The 18,626-nt window shown below is 48.5% G+C and overlaps 1 pseudogene; it reads right to left on the bottom strand.

Moving 5' to 3' along the window:
* Positions 1 to 1,780: 1,780 nt before the first annotated feature.
* Positions 1,781 to 6,168, bottom strand: LOC131190669 (trypsin-like; annotated as a pseudogene).
* Between the last annotated feature and the right edge of the window lie 12,458 nt (positions 6,169 to 18,626).

Below are 18,626 nucleotides of genomic sequence, written 5' to 3'. Positions count from 1 at the left end.
TAAAACAATCTTTCTCAATTACTATTTCACCTCTTTCACTTACACTGGAATAAATTTGGAGTAGGGATACTGGAGGTGCAGAGAAGGAAGTGATGTGAAAATGGAGTAAGCAGGATAGCAATTGTGGATGCTGTGATCCACTATGTTTATGGTGGAGATTGGTGAGATTTAAAAGACCTTTGGGTATGGAGGAGGAAGTAGAGTGGGCGGTGGCGGCTGTTAGAATCGCTGTTGAATAGCTGTTTGCCGGTCGTGTGTACACCGGCAGCTGAGGGGCGGCGGCAGCAGCAGCCTCACTAATCCGGATCTCCTGAGTCCACTGGGCCACCAGAGAAGAATCAGTGGGGCCAGGGGTGGTCTGACGGCTGTCAGAATGCGGATGCGGCGTGGGTCAGCGGCGGGCGGCAGCGGCTGTTTGAATCAGCTGTTTGGCGGTCGGTGCCCACCGGCAGCGGAGGGGCGGCTGCAGCAGCAGCCCTCAAATCCAGATCTTCTGAGTTCACCGGGCCACCAGAGAAGAATCAGCGGGCCAGGCGGTGGTCCGACGGCTGTCAGAATGCGGATGCGGCGTGGGTCAGCGGTGGCGGCGGCGGTTGTTTGAATCAGCTGTTTGGCGGTCGAGTGCCCACCGGCAGCGGAGGCGGCTGCAGCAGCAGCCCTCAACCGGATCTTCTGAGTTCACCGGCCACCAGAGGTGAATAGCGGGCCGGCGGTTGACCAACGGTCGTCCGTATCCCGCAGCAGTGAGGATGGGGCGGCAGACGCCAAATCAGGATCTACTGAATCCACTAAGGTCGCCTGAGTCCTGGTAGCGGTGAGGGGCGGCGGCAGTGGCAGCCGCACAGATCAGGTCTCCTGAATCCACTCGGTCAATTATTTAAGCGGTTATTTGATCACTCAGATTTAGGTTAGATTTCTGAGAGCAGCCGTTACAAGATGGAAGTGGTAACCTAGGTTGCTAGGTTGTCTGCCTATGTGAAATAAAGGGTAGGTGGGTAACAAAACAGACCCTCTGTATGGCTGCCTGCAAATGGTGGAAGGTGGCTACCACCAGCAATTTGCTTGACTCCTTCACTTCCTGGTCTTCAGGAGCATACTCAAGACTGTTTCGAAGTTGTCTTTGATGTGATATACATAATTGATTCAGACTGGGTGATTATTGTTTTATATTTATGTTGTGATTAACACACACCTTCTAAACTCAGTTGAGTGGGGCAATATCATCATCATCATCATCATCATCATCATCATCGAATTCCTTCATAAATACAAAGTTTTGGAAAGTGTTTTCCTTTGCATTCAAGGCCAGTGTTTCTTCCTTCAGTTTAAAATCTTGGTTGGCAACACACTGCAGTTCCTGATGGTTGGGTTTGGGAAAGAAGATTACACTAGTTGACATCTCCTCAACCTAAAATCTCCTGGGTATCAAGCTGCACCCTGGTGATTTCCCAAACCATCCCAGGTTCTTTATTTAACCACAATACAGGTATGGTTGCCATTGCCTTCTTTTCACTATTGCATGATTGTTTACAGCCCTTGTAGCAGTTTCCAACTAACTTTTCATAGCATCTCTAATCATTTAGTTAACTTTGAGTGTGATAATTGAAAAGAATTGAAACTCAGCTTGTTTAAAAGCCAACACTTTTTTCTGCCACCAAAAAACACTAGGCAATCACTAGGCTTGCCACTGCACAGCTTAATTTTTATTTTTGCAGCTGTAACTTCTGTGACATCTGTGAGCTACAGATGTGAAATGAGATTTCCAGACAGGAAGTGCAGATCAGTTGGAATTGATGGTTTGCTGAATCCAGGAAATATAGTTGCAAACTTTAGTGTACACCCCAGGTTTGTTTTTCTGAGCACATCCATAGCCCCAAGAGACAATTCCTTGGAGTTTTCCATTGCAGACAACTGGACCACCAGAGTCTCCCTGGGATAAAATGATGAACATGCATTCCACAGGCAGGATAGTGAATGAGGAAAGATAATTTGCATCATCTTAGATTCTGGTAGGTGAAGGCAAGCCACAGCTTACAGAAGGTAAAAGAGTCTTCCAAGTGAAATCGGTTTAGTACTCCTCTATATTAAGTGACATAATTGCTACTAGGATGGGATGAAAATCCCAGATGTCCTACAACTGTATGGTAAGATCTTTCTAAAAGAGATAGCAGCTCACAAAGACTGCCATTCCATGGACTGTTGGAAAAAATCTGAAAATCTGATGCATTTGAAGCAATATAAAATTACACTAAGCAATTAGAATTATCCTTTTGTGCCATGAAATAATGTGCCAGTATTAGCACATTAGCAGTGTTATTCAAACTTGGCAACTTTAAGATGTGTGGACTTCAATTCTATGCTTGTTGGGGAATTCTGGGAATTCAGGTCCACACATTTTAAAGTTGCCAAATTGAGAAACATGGCTTTAAAGGAATCTGGTGGAACATGAAGCTGCTGTATGCTACAAGGCAATGTAGTATCTCCTATACCAGTGGTTCCCAACCAGTGTGCCGCGGCACTAAGGGGTGCCGTGAGATCTTTTGAGGGTGCCGGGAACTTTTGAGCTACGGAGATTTTAAATATCTATTTCCTTATAAGGGTGCCGGGAACTTTTGAAAGGCTTTCCAAGGGTGCCTCAAACAAGAAAAGGTTGTGCCTCAAACAAGAAAAGGTTGGGAACCACTGTCCTATACCATTTGATTTCAGTTCTCCTATGACATCTCTCTTCCTCCCTCCCTCCCTCGCTCACACACACACAAACACAAACACACACACACCTATTTTAATGTCAAGTGGAGAGAAAGATGGAATTCAGTTTAAATTCAGACATGCATCTTCACACAGGGCAGAAAATACTGAATCTTCAATCTGTCTCTTGAGCTGCAGAAGTAGTACATTCCCGTGGAAAAATAATGCAGATCCAAAGTAGAGTTAGCAAAGTAATAAGAATATAATAAGAGCTGGAGGTCATGGGATCAATGTTGTTTGCTTATTCATATAAAGATCTCTCCCAACTGTCCCCTTCTCTATTATATTGCCAGGGCCAACACAAGCTAGCTATGAATTTAATTTATACATTGGGATATGTTTTGAACTATATGATGCAAAATAGGGAAAAGGGAAATTATTTACCTGACAAGAATCTTTTCCACCTTCCAGGTATCCTGCACAAAACATATTGTTGGTGATTTTCCCTGGATAAGCCCCAATGCACTCATTCTGAGAAAGTACAGGGGCATTCAGGCACTGTAGGAGGTCTGGATAATGTACTGTGGGAAAGATCAAAGAAATTATCTTCACTTTAAAAAATAGACATTAGACATGCCTTAGAAAGTTTCTAAAAGAAAAGAAGCTCATCCATAAATCTCTTTAAAATTAATGCTCTAAGGATGCCAATCATCCTTTGCTACATTGGAAAAATCTTCCAGTTGACCAAATCCTGGACTTAAGGTAAGTATTGAATACCTTATTGGAATACATCGTTTTACATGAGATGATCCAATTTATAATGGAATTTGTTAGGAAATGAAAGCCAAGAATCAATATCTATTACCCTCTCTGCTTGATTTTGCTCAATAAACTCAACTGAAAATGATCACAGATGATCCTGTCTTGGTTCAAGAACTTGAAAAAAACTCATCAAATTGCCAAGCATCCAAATTTTGAACACATAAAAACAAGGATGTTGCTATGGTTGAAAGTGTGAAGAAGTGACAAGTCACTTTTTTCAATGTTGTAATTTTGAAGGATCACTAAACAGATGGTTGTAAGGTGAAGACTACCTGTATATTGTTTTACTTGACATAGTGATATTTATAATGGACTTTGGAGGGAAATGAATGCCAAAAATAAATTTCCATTAGCAATTTACCCTCTGGAACCAATAAAGCAAACTGCATATAATCACATCTTGACCCTATCTTGATCAAAGAGCATGAAGAAGACTCACCGCCACTGCTGAGGGTGTTGCCCCAGCCAGAGACTAACATATTTCTCCGTTGGATGGACAGCTGCTTGGCAGACGGATTGCTGAAACACGGGAATTGAGACTGGCTGGTTTGGATAGTTTGATGAGCATGATGTCATTGTCCAAAGTTTGGGGGTTGTATTTGGGATGACGAATGATTTTGACTGCATCAAAGTGCTGCTCGGAACTTTTGTGACCCGTCCTCCCTCCTCTCCTCAGCCGGACCCCTCCCGTCTCCAACCAGGCCTTTTATTAGACTCCGAGTCTGATAATGAAGATGAACGGCCTGTCATGACTCCAGCCCCCGGCCCTGGCCCCATGCCCAGAGAGGATTCAAGGAGTGAAAGGAGAAGCCCAATAAACCTCACTCATACAGCGTGTGTTCCTTTGGCTCAGCCTTCAGAGCAGGAAGCCAGCCAGGTGGTGGAATTACCCGAGCCTACTCCCTCTGACCCCTCCCTTTCCCAGACGCTGACAGCAGATCCAGCTGAAGACAATTCAGAGTGGGAGGATCCTCGCTTCCGGAGATCTGAGAGGCAACGCCAGCAGAAACAGGGGTGGGGCAGGCCTGGAAAATGCTGAGTCATGGAGCCACACCCCACAGCCTATATAAAGGACCTGCTTTTGGCATTCCAACCTTGAGTCAAGCAAAGTCTTATCCAGTTTGCTGATTCTGGACCCTATCGCTGAAGTCACAACTTGGACTCCTGCCTGCCCTGATAAACCTCGAAGGCACTTGGCAAGCTGCAGAGGCTTTGTTGCCAAGTTTGTTACGGACTTCCTTGACTTGTTCGTCAGAGTGGGGGTGGGACACAACAGGAACCATCATCTTTGGTCAAACTGTGTTCCCCAAGTCTCACTTGGATTCGGCTGAATCAAAAGAAGAAACAGAGATTTTGATCATACATGTCTGATAATGTGCTCTCAGCCAAAAGCTAGGCTCAATAATATTGCAGCTCATAAGAACATCTATTGCCCAGAGTGACTGTATCCTGAAAAAACGGGCACAGTTGCATGTTGGTTTCCAGTACTCAGTAGGAAGTGAAAACTTACATATTGAAGCATGTGTGCGTATTCTTTATTAAATTTATTAATATATGAAAATATTTCAGCACAATGGTGATGTCCCAAGTAATATAACAATAGATGATTACTTATAATTTATAGCAGTGAGCAGCTGAAACAATCCATTGGTTGTTTATGATGGAGCCACCACAGAAATGTTTTCCAGAATACAGAGAGACCTGATAGGGGACAGAATGCTTTTGGCAGGTGTAACCGCCCACAATCTTATCATCGTCTTCATCATCGATGGGGAAGGCAACTGGACAATGAAAGTATTTAGAGAAGATTTCATACTGGGTGAAACGAACCAAATATTGACCACTTTTTAGCAGTAGGGATTCCTGAAATCTTTGGGGAACTTTGAGGGGTGTCCATTATGAGATCTTCATCTTATTCATATAAGCCACAAGATGGCTAGTCAGCCAGTTTTGTATGAGTGATTGATATGTATTATATGCATGCATAACCCAGAAGGCTATTCCTTGTCTGGGTAAGCAACATTGTGAAACATGAAGAAAAACAGTAGGAAGTTCTATGAGGAGGAAGGGAGAGAGGACAGAAGAGAGGAAGGAGAGAAGAATGCAGGAAATAATAGAAAAGAAAATCTATCCAAATGTAGATACATTTACATTCACTATAAACATCCTAATGTCCACCACATTTCTGCACCAGTTTGCCAATGTGTTTTTTTTTTGTCTTCAAACTTCCCATTTTTGAGATTTTATAAACTTTGTCCAACCATAAGTCTCTCCTTTCTTTTCTGCTCAACCTTCTCACTCCTTCATATATTTGCTTTACTGATTGATCCTCATTTATTCTTTCTCTATGTCCTAACTTCTATGTCCCATTCAATTATTATGTGTCTTCTGATATACAGTATCAATAGTTCACATACTTACACATTTTCACTTTTTTTAAGAAACATGAACTTCTTGCAAACAGGCCATATATTCATAAAATCCAATAAAGAATAAGAAGTAATGAACCAGACTTTTCTCCATTAAGCTGGCTAATGACAACAAAATCAAGGTGAAAGAAGAGCGAGAAATGCCACCTGTCTTCATGTCAACTGAGACATTGCCCTTATTTCGTGTCCCATTGACAAAAGCCTGCTTTGGAATATGGGAAATATGCATATGGCATATTTCCGTTTCCTTAGAGATATTGAATTTTCCCCCAGGATTGTACAATTGGGTGATCTGCAATCCTAGGAAAAGGTGGGTCTGATTTCATGAGTCACAGAGTGCCCCTTCTACATTCTGTAACATCTTTTTGCCTTCACGTTGAAAGTACTGCACAGCCCTCAGTCAAAGATCCTTCAAATAGCTTCTTTCTTTTTTTTTTTTTGTTCAAAAAGTTTTTATTGGTCAAAAAAGGTTTATACAAATACATATCAGGTATGGTAAATTTTCATTTTTCTTATGCAAGATAAGAATTTTGCTCAAATTTTAAACACATACAACAGCCATATGGCAAGCAGGTGACACGAAGTAGCTAAGTTTACAAATCTTACATACGCAATAAAGAAGGGTCAAGAATAAACAGAATATCATACAAAAGAGAATAAGGAAAACCAACACAATACCAAATATCTTTGTCACTTCCTAGTTTTGGATCTCAGAACTCTGGGTTCAGCCTGACCCAACTCCAGGGCCGCAACAGCGGCAGCCGCCTCCGCCCCATGGTCTATAACCTCCCTTCTTCAATTCCTGGGTCATCTAATTCCAGGAGGGCTTTGTGTTCCTCCACGTAGGCGTAGCCTCCGCAATTGTACTAATTTTTTCGTAATGCCCTCCCGGAAAATCATCAATCCCTCTGGCATCAGCCATCTGAAGCCTACTCCCTTCTGGTACAATTTGCTTGACAAAAAGTAATATTTCTTTCTCATTTCACGTACCTGTCTGGGAATCTGCCTCAGAATGGCTATCTCCCTGCCCCTATAAGTCAGTGCCCCACTCCTATGTTTTCTAAGAATTTCATCTCTCGTCTCTCTTCTCACAAATTTGACATGAACCTCTCTGGGAACTGCATGCGTGCGTGCATATTGTGAATTAACTCTATAAACTCGATCCACATCCCAATTCATGAAATCAACACCTCTCCCAAGAAATTCTCCCAACAATTTAGTCACAACATCTCTCAAATCTTCTTGGTCCACTTCTTCCAAATTTTGAAACCTAAGGAAATAAGACATTTTATCCATCTGTAGTCCAAGCACAGCATTGCCTGTCGTCTCCTCTCTTTTCTGCACTACCCGCATCTCACCCTCCAGACCTTCCACTTTCTGCTTGTTTTCTGCTGAGACTTGTTGAGTATCCTTTAAATCCTTTTGGATAGTCCCAATTTCTGCTCTTATTTCCGTTTGGCCTCTTTGCAAATCATCCAGTTTCTTATCCATATTGGATAACTTTTCCAGAATTCTCTCCATCTCTCCAGCAGTTGGTCTCTGACCTTTTGCCATTTAAAAAAAAAAATTTCAAAATCCTCAGGCAAGCACAGTACCCTTGTACTTTCCCCGGGATCCACCAGGGGGCACTCACAGGAGCAAGGAGTCCAGAGTACAGTTAGTCAACCAGGAAGCGGAAGGGAAGTGATGTCATCAAGATTCTCATAGTGAAGGCGGAAGCTGGACGCCACCACTGTTCCCCAGAGGAGGGGGCCTCAAACCCTCCCTCCTAAATTTCTCCATCACCTCTTCTCCAGAGCTCCATAAACCGGTAATCTTCTTATTTTAAGTTCTCCTCTCTCCAGAATGACTCGTGCTCCTTCCAGCGCAGGGATAAAACCCCCGCACTCGGAGCACTCCACTGCCATACCGATATCCCTTCCCTTCTCATTCCTCAATTCTTCTCCGCTCCTGTTCACCACCAGGCTGCTGCAGTTATAAATCCAAAGCCCCGGTGTCACCGGGCACAGCGGCCCAGGCGACGACCAAAGTAATGGCCGTGGCCTGTGGCCTCCAAATCCCGCCGAGCCTAGGACGCGCCAGCATCGGTCCCCCCAGTCCTGTATGTCGGCTGGGAGACCCCTGGCGAGCCGTCCGTGCGGCAGGCGTCCTTTTCGGAACACCTGGCCCCTGGGGGCCTCGGCGGCGGCCGGATTCGGGCACTGGAGGCAGGAGAAGCCTCCAGACGACCGTTGCCACTGGACACCGGAAGTCGTCTCCAAATAGCTTCTTTCTTTTATGGAACCATTTGTATCCTGCAAGAACATGGAACTGATAAAGATTTGAGTTTCAAGTTATGGATAATTTTTAAGAATATTTGAGAGATTGAGCCGAGGGTTTGTCTCTTGTCATTGCTTCAAAGAGGAGTTTGCTTGTTCTCAGCTGTTCCTGTGTACAACAGTTTTTTTTCCACTTGGAGTTATTACTGGGAATACGTTACATTAGCCCCCAAACTGTGGAGAATAGCTTAGCAGCTTCATTTGAAACACCAACTTTCCTTGGCTATTTCATCCATAAAGACACCTGGTTCAAAATTAATGATATTTGTCTAATACAGTAGTTCAGTGTTTCTAAACTTTGACAGCTTTTCAATATATGAACCTTAGCCTCTAGAATTCACTGGGAAAAAAATCTATAGATTAATTTTGATGGCTTTCAAGTCCTACCTTTAAAAATTCAGCCCTGAATTCAGAGGTGAAATGCTCCCGCTTCGGACCAGATCGGCCCATCTGGTAGCGATGGCGGCGGGTGGTTCAGAGAACCAGTAGCAAAAATCCCTGACCATGTCCACCCAATGCCCAGTTGCCCACTTCCCCTCCTGCTGCTTCTTTTTAAAAATGCTTTTAAAGGTTTAAAAAAAAGCTCTGACGATCCCAGCTGAGCTACCTGATCGTAAGAGCCTTTTTTTTCTTTTAAAAGCATTTTTTACAACCTATTCAGCCGAATAGATTGTAAAAAATGCTTTTAAACGAAAAAAAAAGCCTCTGACGATCACAGCTGAGCCGCGTGATCGTCAGAGCCTTTTTTTTTACTTTTAAAAGCTATTTAGCTGAATAGGTTGTAAAAATGCTTTTAAAAGTAAAAAAAAAAAAGATCACGCGCCACAGCTAATCACCCCCCACCCCTGCATGCTGTACTACTTACCCCATGCCTCCTTTTGCTGTGCACTGCGTGCACGCACCTTGCATTTGGTGTGCACGGCGCAACCACGCACAGCACGCATGTGCAGCCAGTGAACCGGCAGTAAACCGGTTCAGATTTCACCACTGCCTGAATTGTTATAAAAAGTTCTCCTGTTCACTAGTTTGCTGTTCAAATTCTACTTTTGAAGATACCTCTGCAGACCTGGATGAACTCACAGATACTGTAACATCATATGTCAGCTTCTGTGAAGACCTATGTGTACCTACAAGGAACTTGCGAATATACAGTAACAACAAACCTTGGTTCACACCTAAACTTAAGCAGCTACGACATTCCAAAGAGGAAGCCTACAGAAAAGGTGATAACATGCTGTACAATCAGGCCAGAAATGCACTAACAAGGGAGATCAGAGCAGCAAAAAGAAGCTACTCTGAAAAGCTAAAGAATCAGTTTTTAGCAAATGAACCAGCAAACATGTGGAAAACTCTTAAAAATATCACCGGCTATGGCAAACCTCCTTCCCAGGCTGAAGGAAATCAACAACTGATCATCAACAACTGATTCTCTCGCCTCTCCTGTTCAACATCTATATGAAGCCATTGGGTGAGGTCATCAGTGGTTTCGGGGTGAGTTACCATCTGTACGCTGATGATACGCAGCTGTACTTTTCCACCCCAGACCACCCCAACGAAGCTGTCGAAGTGCTGTCTGGAAGCCGTACAGGTCTGGATGGGGAGAAACAGACTCAAGCTCAATCCCTCCAAGACAGAGTGGCTGTGGATGCGGGCACCCCGGTACAGCCAGCTGCAGCCGCAGCTGGCTGTATGGGGCGAGTTATTGGCCCCAATGGAAAGGGTGCGCAACTTGGGCGTCCTCCTGGATGGGCGGCTGTCATTTGACGATCATTTGGCGGCCGTCTCCAGGAGGGCTTTTTACCAAGTACGCTTGGTTCGCCATTGCGCCCCTTCCTTGACCGGTATGCCTTATGCACGGTCACTCACGCTCTTGTCACTTCCCATTTGGATTATTGCAATGCTCTCTACATGGGGCTGCCCTTGAAGTGCACCCGGAGGCTGCAGCTAGTCCAGAATGCAGCTGCGCGGGTAATAGTGGGAGCAACTCGTTGCTCCCATATAACACCGATCCTGTGGTCTTTCGGGTGCGCTTTAAGATTTTGGTTACCACCTTCAAAGCGCTCCATGGCTTAGGGCCCAGGTACTTACGGGACCGCCTGCTGCTACCTAATGCTACAGCCACCTATCTCCACAACCCCCATCTCAGACACACCAACAACAGCCAAGCCTCCTACAACTGATCCCATTTCATTGGGTTCACAACCCCTAGTGATCACAGAAAAGGAAGTGCAGGACCTATTTCACAGACAAAAGCCAGGAAAAGCTCCAGGCCCAGACAAGATAACTCCTTCTTGCTTAAAAGTCTGCGCTGACCAATTGGCCCCCATCTTCACCCATATTTTCAATAAATCACTAGAGATGTGCTATGTTCCTTCTTGCTTCAAATGCTCTACCATCATCCCAGTGCCGAAGAAGCCCACCATCAAGGAACTGAATGACTACAGACCAGTCACTTTAACATCTGTAGTCATGAAAACCTTTGAAAGGCTAGTGCTTTCCTACTTGAAAACCATCACGGATCCGCTGTTAGACCCCTTGCAATTTGCATACCGAGCAAATAGATCAACAGATGATGCTGTTGATCAACAGATGATGCCGAAAACAGGGTGGCTGGGCGCTGTGTGACTCCGAGGGGCGTTGGGAGAAGCCCCGGAGTCACGGCGGAGTCACGGCGCCTCAGAGGTAATCCTGGCGGCCTGGCGGCCACAGCCGCCCGCCAGCCTTTCGGTGGTCTGGCGGCGGGCGGAGTGGGGGTGTTGGCAGCGCCCTGGACTCCTGCCTGGAAGACTTGGCCAGTTTCAAGATGGGTTTGAGAGTATGTTATGGCGAGAGCTCGGAGGCTGAAGAAGATCTGAGGCTGCCCGGGCTCCATCGGCCTCTTTGAACTTGCGGTGGCGAGGGCGGCCTGGCCCTTCCCTCTCCGTCAGGCGTTGGCGCGGTGAGCCCTGGGTCTGCTGGCGGGTTTGGCGACTGGTGTCCCCTCTCATCTGGGGAACTCCAGTGGCCTGCTCGCGGTGGCGGCGGGCGTTCGGTGGCGATGGCCTGGCGGAGGCGGTGGCGGCGGCCTGCCCCGGTGCTTTGAAGTGGCGGATGGCCCGATAGGCCCAGGGTGGCTGTGACCTTGCCCTAGTGGCGCGGATATGTGCAGCGCGGAGGAAGACCCGCGGGGTCCAGCGGACACCCTCCACTATTTACCATCTTTATAACATCTCTACCATCGCCTCTCCCTTCTTCCTTAGCCCACCCCAGGTCGTTTGTATGGGGTGGTGAACTGACTGAGTCAGCGGTTTTGTCATCTACCGCACATGGATTATCTCGAACTATTTCCCATCAGGACAGACTGGTCATGGTCATTTTATCATCTGTTATGACTTTTGCTGCCAACTTGACCAGCCCAGGATGGGCCTTGCCCGGACCGTCTCAGTGATGCGAACATTTACGCGGCTGACCTACTTGCCCTGCGTAGATGCCCTCTCTGGGTCTGGCCTCCAGATTATCGAGGCCCACCTTGAGGACGGGCTTTGGAGTCCCGAGAGGTGGCATAAAAATAGGAGGCTTAGGGTTTTTAATTGGCTGTTTTAATAGATTTTTAAGGGAGTTTAAAGGGATTTTAAGGGGAGGAAACCGACGGGCTTGGGTTGGGGGTGGGAGGAAGGGTGGGTGTTGGGGTAACCCGTCGGGGGGAGTCCAGTTCCTGCATGCTCGTGGCGGGGTTGGTGGGTCCGAGGTCATGGGGAGTCGGTGTTCCATTGGTGAGGGTGGTGCTATTTCCACGGTAAGGGGAGGGGCAGATATGGCGGAAGTGGGGGCTCATATCGTGTTAGGGGTGCGCCGATGCTTACAGGCGATCGCGCGCCCGAGCCCTCAAACTTCTCCTTCCCTCGGATGGTCAGGATCCTCAGGGCCCTGGCCTCGCTGATGTTATGCAATGCACGGTCCGTGGCCAAGGCCCCCTAATTCACGATCTTATTCAGGGGTGCCGCGGACCTTATGGGCGCATGGAGACCTGGTTGGGCCCAGAAGGGGCGTGCCCTTGTTCAGATGTGCCCACCGGGTTTCCGAGCATTTCATCAGCCGAGGGCCAGGGTAGGGGTGGTGGGGTGGCGGTTGTGATTAGAGAGTCTAGAGCCGAGGGAGACCACTGTACCTCAGATTGCGGGTGCGAATCCCTCTTTGTGAGATGGGGTCATAGATGTCAGATGGGCTTGCTGGTCGCGTACCTGGCTCCTTGCTACGTGACAGCTGCCCTGCCCGAGCTCCTGGAGGTGCTTGCTGGGGTGGCAGTTGAGACCCCCAGACTTTTAGTCGTGGGGGACTTTAACTTGCCACCGTCCGGCCCGCCATCGACGGTAGCTCGGGAGTTCATGGCTTCCATGACGGCCTTGGACCTGACCCAAGTAGTTGATGGCCCTACTCACATTGGGGGTGGCACTCTGGACCTGATTTTTGTCTCTGGTCAGTGTTTGAGAGATCTGGACTTAAAGGAAATAGTCATTGAACCTTTGTCATGGTCAGATCACTCTTCTTCGCCTGGACTTTCTGACCGCCATTCACCACCGCAGGGAGACGGAGCCGACACGCTTGGTTCCGGCCCCAGGCGCCTGATGGACCCGGAGGGGTTCCGGACGGAGCTTGGGCCATTTCCTGAGGGTCTGGCTCACGGCTCGGCTGAGGAACTTGTTGCTGCCTGGGAACGGGCCGCGCGGGGCCTTAGACCGGTCGTGCCTTTGCGCCTCTGACCCAGCAAGAGGTCCCAACCAGCCCTTGGTTCTCCGAGGAGCTGAGAGGATGAAGCCGGAGAAGACGCCTAGAGAGTTCCTGGAGGTCTAGCCGCTCAGAAGCTGATCGGACACTAGTGAAGTCCTATACTAGGGCTTACCTAGTGGCAATGAGGGAAGCGAGGCGTACGCCTCCTCCTCATTGCGCCGGCAGATAACCGCCCAGCCGCCCTGTGGGTGACCCGCCTCCTACATCAGGGGAGCGGGATGACCCGCTGCAGGGACGTGCTGAGGAGTTTAACGGTTATCTATACGATAAAATCGCTCAGCTTCGGGATGGTTTGGACCAAGATTGCGGTGATACGGGTGAGACGGCTGAGGGTGGTCTTGGTGACATTGTATGGGATGAGTTTGACCCTGTCGCCCCGAGGACATGGACAGGTTGTTGGGGAGGCTGAATGCCACCACATGTTTACTGGACCCGTGCCTCCTGGTTGGTGCTGGCCACTCAGGAGGTGACACGAGGCTGGCTCAGGCGATTACGGCGCTTCTTTGGTGGAGGTGTCTTCCGGCCGCCTTGAAAGAGGCGGTGGTGAGGCCTCCTCAAGAAGCCTTCCCTGGACCCGGCTGTTTTAGGTAATTATCGTCCGGTCTCCAACCTTCGCCCGCGGCGAAGGTTGTAGAAATATGGTGGCATATCAGTTTCCCTTGCACCTGGATGAAACTGTCTATCTAGACCCGTTCAGTCCGGTTTCCGGACCGGTTACAGCACGGAGGCGGCTTTGGTCGCGTTGGTGGATGATCTCTGGAGGGCCAGGGATGAGGTTGTTCCTCTGCCCTGGTCCTATTAGACCTCTCAGCGGCTTTCGATACCATCGACCATGGTATCCTGCTGCGCGGTTGGAGGATTGGGAGTGGGAGGCACCGTTATCGGTGGTTCTCCTCCTATCTCTCCGACGATGCAGTCGGTGTTGACAGGGGCAGAGGTCGGCCCAGGCGCCTCACTTGTGGGGTGCCGCGGTCGATCTCTCGCCCTTCTGTTCAACATCTACATGAAGCCGCTGGGTGAGATCATCAGTGGTTTCGGTGTGAAGTACCAGCTGTATGCGGATGACACCCAGCTGTACTTTTCTACACGGACCACCCCAGCGAAGCTATCAGTGCTGTCCCGGTGTCTGGAGGCCGTGGGTCTGGATGGGGAGAAACAGGCTCAAGCTCAATCCTCCAAGACAGAGTGGCTGTGGATGCGGCATCCCGGTACAGTCAGCTAAATCCGCGGCTGACCATCGGTGGCGAGTCACTGGCCCCGATGGAAGGGTCGCAACTTAGCGTCCTCCTGGATGAGCGGCTGTCTCTAGAAGATCATTTGACGGCCGTCTCCAGGAAGCGTTCTCAGGTTCGCCTGGTGCGCCAGTTGCGCCTTTCTGGACGGGAGGCCCTATGCACGGTCACTCACGCCCTCGTGACGTCTCGCCTGGATTACTGCAACGCTCTCTACATGGGGCTCCCTTGAAGGGCATCCGGAGGCTACAGTTAGTCAGAATGCGGCTGCGGGTGATAGATGGAGCCCTCGTGGCTCCCGCATAACACCCATCCTGCGCAGGCTGCACTGGCTACCTGTGGCCTTCGGGTGCGCTTCAAGGTTTTGGTGACCACCTTTAAAGCGCTCCATGGCATAGGGCGGGTTATCTGGGACCGCCTACTGCGACCAGATACCTCTCACCCGTGCGCTCTCACAGAGAGGGACTCCTCAGGGTGCCGTCAGCTAGGCAGTGTCGTCTGGCGGCGCCCAGGGAAGGGCCTTCTCTGTGGGGGCTCCGCCCTCTGGAGCAGCTCCCCAGGACTCCGTCAACTTCCGGACCTTGAACCTTCCGTCATGAGCTCAAGACACATTTATTCATCTGTGCAGGACTGGCTTAGATTTTAAATTTACAGGGGTTTTAAATTGATTTTAATATTTATATTTTTATTTTTAATAATAGGGCATTGGAATAAGTTTTTTAAAGATTATTTTAATTTTGTGTATTGATGTTTTATATGCCTGTGAACCGCCCTGAGTCCTTTGGGAGATAGGGCGGTATATAAATTTAAATAATAAATAAATAAATAAATAAATAGAGCCGAGGGAGACCACTGTACCTCAGATTGCCGGGTGCGAATCCCTCTTTGTGAGATGGGGTCATAGATGTCAGATGGGCTTGCTGGTCGCGTACCTGGCTCCTTGCTACGTGACAGCTGCCCTGCCCGAGCTCCTGGAGGTGCTTGCTGGGGTGGCAGTTGAGACCCCCAGACTTTTAGTCATGGGGGACTTTAACTTGCCATCTTCCGGCTCGTCATCGACAGTTGCTCGGGAGTTCATGGCTTCCATGACGGCCTTGGACCTGACTCAAGTAGTTGATGGCCCTACTCACATTGGGGGTGGCACTCTGGATCTGATTTTTATCTCTGGTCAGTGGTTGAGAGATCTGGATTTGAAGGAATTAGCTATTGAACCTTTGTCATGGTCAGATCACTCTCTTCTTCGCCTGGACTTTCTGACCGCCATTCAACACCGCAGGGAGACGGAGCCATTACGTTGGTTCCGTCCCAGGCGCCTGATGGACCCGGAGAGGTTCCGGACGGAGCTTGGGCCATTTCCTGAAGGTCTGGCCCACGACACGGCTGAGGAACTGGTTGCGGCCTGGGAACGGGCCGCGGCGGGGGTCTTAGATCGTGTCGCGCTTTGCGGCCTCTGACCCGGCGCAGGTCCCAAACGGCTCCTTGGTTCTCCGAGGAGCTGAGGGGATGAAGCGCCAGAGAAGACGCCTGGAGAGTTCTTGGAGGTCTAGCTGCCCGAGGCTGATCGGACACTAGTGAAGTCCTATACTAGGACTTACCTAGTGGCATTGAGGATGCGAGGCGTTGCTGCCTCCTCCTCATTGCGCCGGCAGATAACCGCCCAGCCGCCCTGTTTCGGGTGACCTGCCCTCCTTCACCAGGGGAGCGGATGACCCGCTGCAGGGACGTGCTGAGGAGTTTAACGGTTATCTATACGATAAAATCGTTCAGCTTCGGGACGGTCTGGACCAAAATTGCAGTGACTCAGGGGAGGCGTCCGAGGGTGGTCTTGGTGATATTTTATGGGATGAGTTTGACCCTGTGGCTCCCGAGGACATGGACAGGTTGTTGCAGGTTGAATGCCACCACATGTTTACTGGACCCGTGCCCTCCTGGTTGGTGCTGGCCACCCAGGAGGTGACACGAGGCTGGCTCCAGGCAATTACGAGTGCTTCCTTGGTGGAGGAGTCTTCCGCCGCCTTGAAAGAGGCGGTGTTGACACCCCTCCCCAAGAAGCCTGCCTTGGACCCAGCTGTTTTAGGCAATTATCATCCGGTCTCCAACCTTCGCTTTACGGCGAAGGTTGTAGAGAGTATGGTGGCATATCAGTTTCCCTTACACCTGGATGAAACTGTCTATCTAGACCTGCTCCAGTCCGGTTTCCGCCCGGTTACAGCACTGAGACGGCTTTGGTCGCGTTGGTGGATGATCTCTGAGGGCCAGGGATAGGGGTTGTTCCTCTGCCCTGGTCCTATTAGACCTCTCAGCGGCTTTTGATACCATCGACCATGGTATCCTGCTGCGCCGGTTGGAGGGATTGGGAGTGGAGGCACCGCTTATCGGTGGTTCTCCTCCTATCTCTCCGATCGATGAGACGGTGTTGACGGGGGCAGAGGTCGGCCCGAGGCGCCTCACTTGTGGGGTGCCGCAGGGTCGATTCTCTCGCCTCTTGTTCAACATCTATATGAAGCCGCTGGGTGAGATCATCAGTGGCTTCGTGTGAGGTACCAGCTGTACGCTGATGACACCCAGCTGTACTTTTCACACGGGCCACCCCAATGAAGCTATCAAGTGCTGTCCCGGTGTCTGGAAGCCGACGGGTCTGGATGGGGAGAAACAGGCTCAAGCTCAATCCTCCAAGACAGAGTGGCTGTGGATGCGGCATCCCGGTACAGTCAGCTGCAGCCGCTGCTGACTGTTGGGGCGAGTCATTGGCCCCAATGGAGAGGGTGCGCAACTTGGGCGCCTCCTGGATGAGCGGCTGTCCTTTGAAGATCATTTGGCGGCCGCTCCAGGAGAGCTTTTACCAGGTTCGCCTGGTGCGCCAGTTGCGCCTTTCTAGACCGGGATGCCCTATGCACGGTCACTCACGCCTCGTGACGTCTCGCCTAGACTACTGCAATGCTCTCTACATGGGCTCCCTTGAAGGGCATCCGAGACTGCAGTTAGTCCAGAATGCGGCTGCGGGTGATAGAAGGAGCCCTCGTGGCTCCCGGGTGACACCTATCCTGCGAGACTGCACTGGCTACCTGTGGCCTTCGGGTGCGCTTCAAGGTGTTGGTGATCACCTTTAAAGCGCTCCATGGCATAGGGCCGGGCTATTTACGGGACCGCCTTCTGCTACTGAATACCTCTCACCGACCCGCGCCTCACAGAGAGGGACTCCTCAGGGTGCCGTCAGTTAGGCAGTGTCGTCTGGCGACACCCAGGTGAAGGGCCTTCTCTGCGGGGGCTCCCGCCCTCTGGCACGAGCTCTCCCCAGGACTTCGCCAACTCTCGGACCTTAGAACCTTCCGTCATGAACTTAAAACACACGTATTCAGGTGCAGGACTGGATTAGATTTTTAGTTTTTAAATTTTAAATTTTAAATTTTAAATTTTAAATTTTAAATTTTAAATTTTAAATTTTAAATTTTAAATTTTAAATTTTAAATTTTAAAATTATTTTAAATTTATTGTCTATCTATGTATTTTAATAAGGCTGTACACCGCCCTGAGTCCTTCGGGAGAAGGGCGGTCTAGAAATTTAATTAATAAATAAATTAAATAAAATAACTTTGTTGCTGGTAATCCTTTTGATTTATATTGATATATTGACCATCATTTGTGTTGTAAATGTTGTACCTTGATGAAGGTATCTTTTCTTTTATGTACACTGAGAGCATATGCACCAAGACAAATTCTTTGTATGTCCAATCACACTTGGCCAATAAAAAAAAAATTCTATTCTATTCTACTTAAAAATCTAAAGAGATCTTTTTCCAATCTCAAGATGAGACTTCCCAGCACTTCATCTGAGGAAATGATTGACTTAAGAGCTGCTCCCAAGAATGCTACCAGCCAAATGAACTTCATATTGCTTTCGTTGGTCAAAGAGGAAGACCAGAGGAGTTGCTGCACATATTTATAATGTGGGACCAATATTATCTTTGCTCCAAGGACTCAATCGAAAGCAAAAGTACGCAATGGAAAATACAAACTTTGTTACTAGGAATTCAACCAATAACAGGTGGAGAGGAAAGATGGAATTCACATGAATTTCCCCCACACCTAATCCATCCAACCATTTAATAATGTCATTCTTAGAGCAATACTGCGGATACTAAATTTATCATACTAAAGGTTGAATATTCTAACCTTGCAGGTAAGTAAATATTATTTCTACAAAGTGGAATAATTTTGTGGCAATGTTATCATTATCATTTCAAAGGTTCCTAGGTCTTATTGGATGAGACTGCTTAATCAATGGGAACCAGAATGTGGGTGAAAAAGTATATTGAACATGGTCATAAAATTTCATAAAACAGAAACTGGGAATATTTCTCTCAGCAGTG

This window comes from Ahaetulla prasina, chromosome 2 (assembly GCF_028640845.1).
Source record: "Ahaetulla prasina isolate Xishuangbanna chromosome 2, ASM2864084v1, whole genome shotgun sequence".
In the NCBI taxonomy this organism is placed as follows: Eukaryota; Metazoa; Chordata; class Lepidosauria; order Squamata; family Colubridae; genus Ahaetulla; species Ahaetulla prasina.
This window is presented reverse-complemented; position numbering and strand designations above follow the sequence as displayed.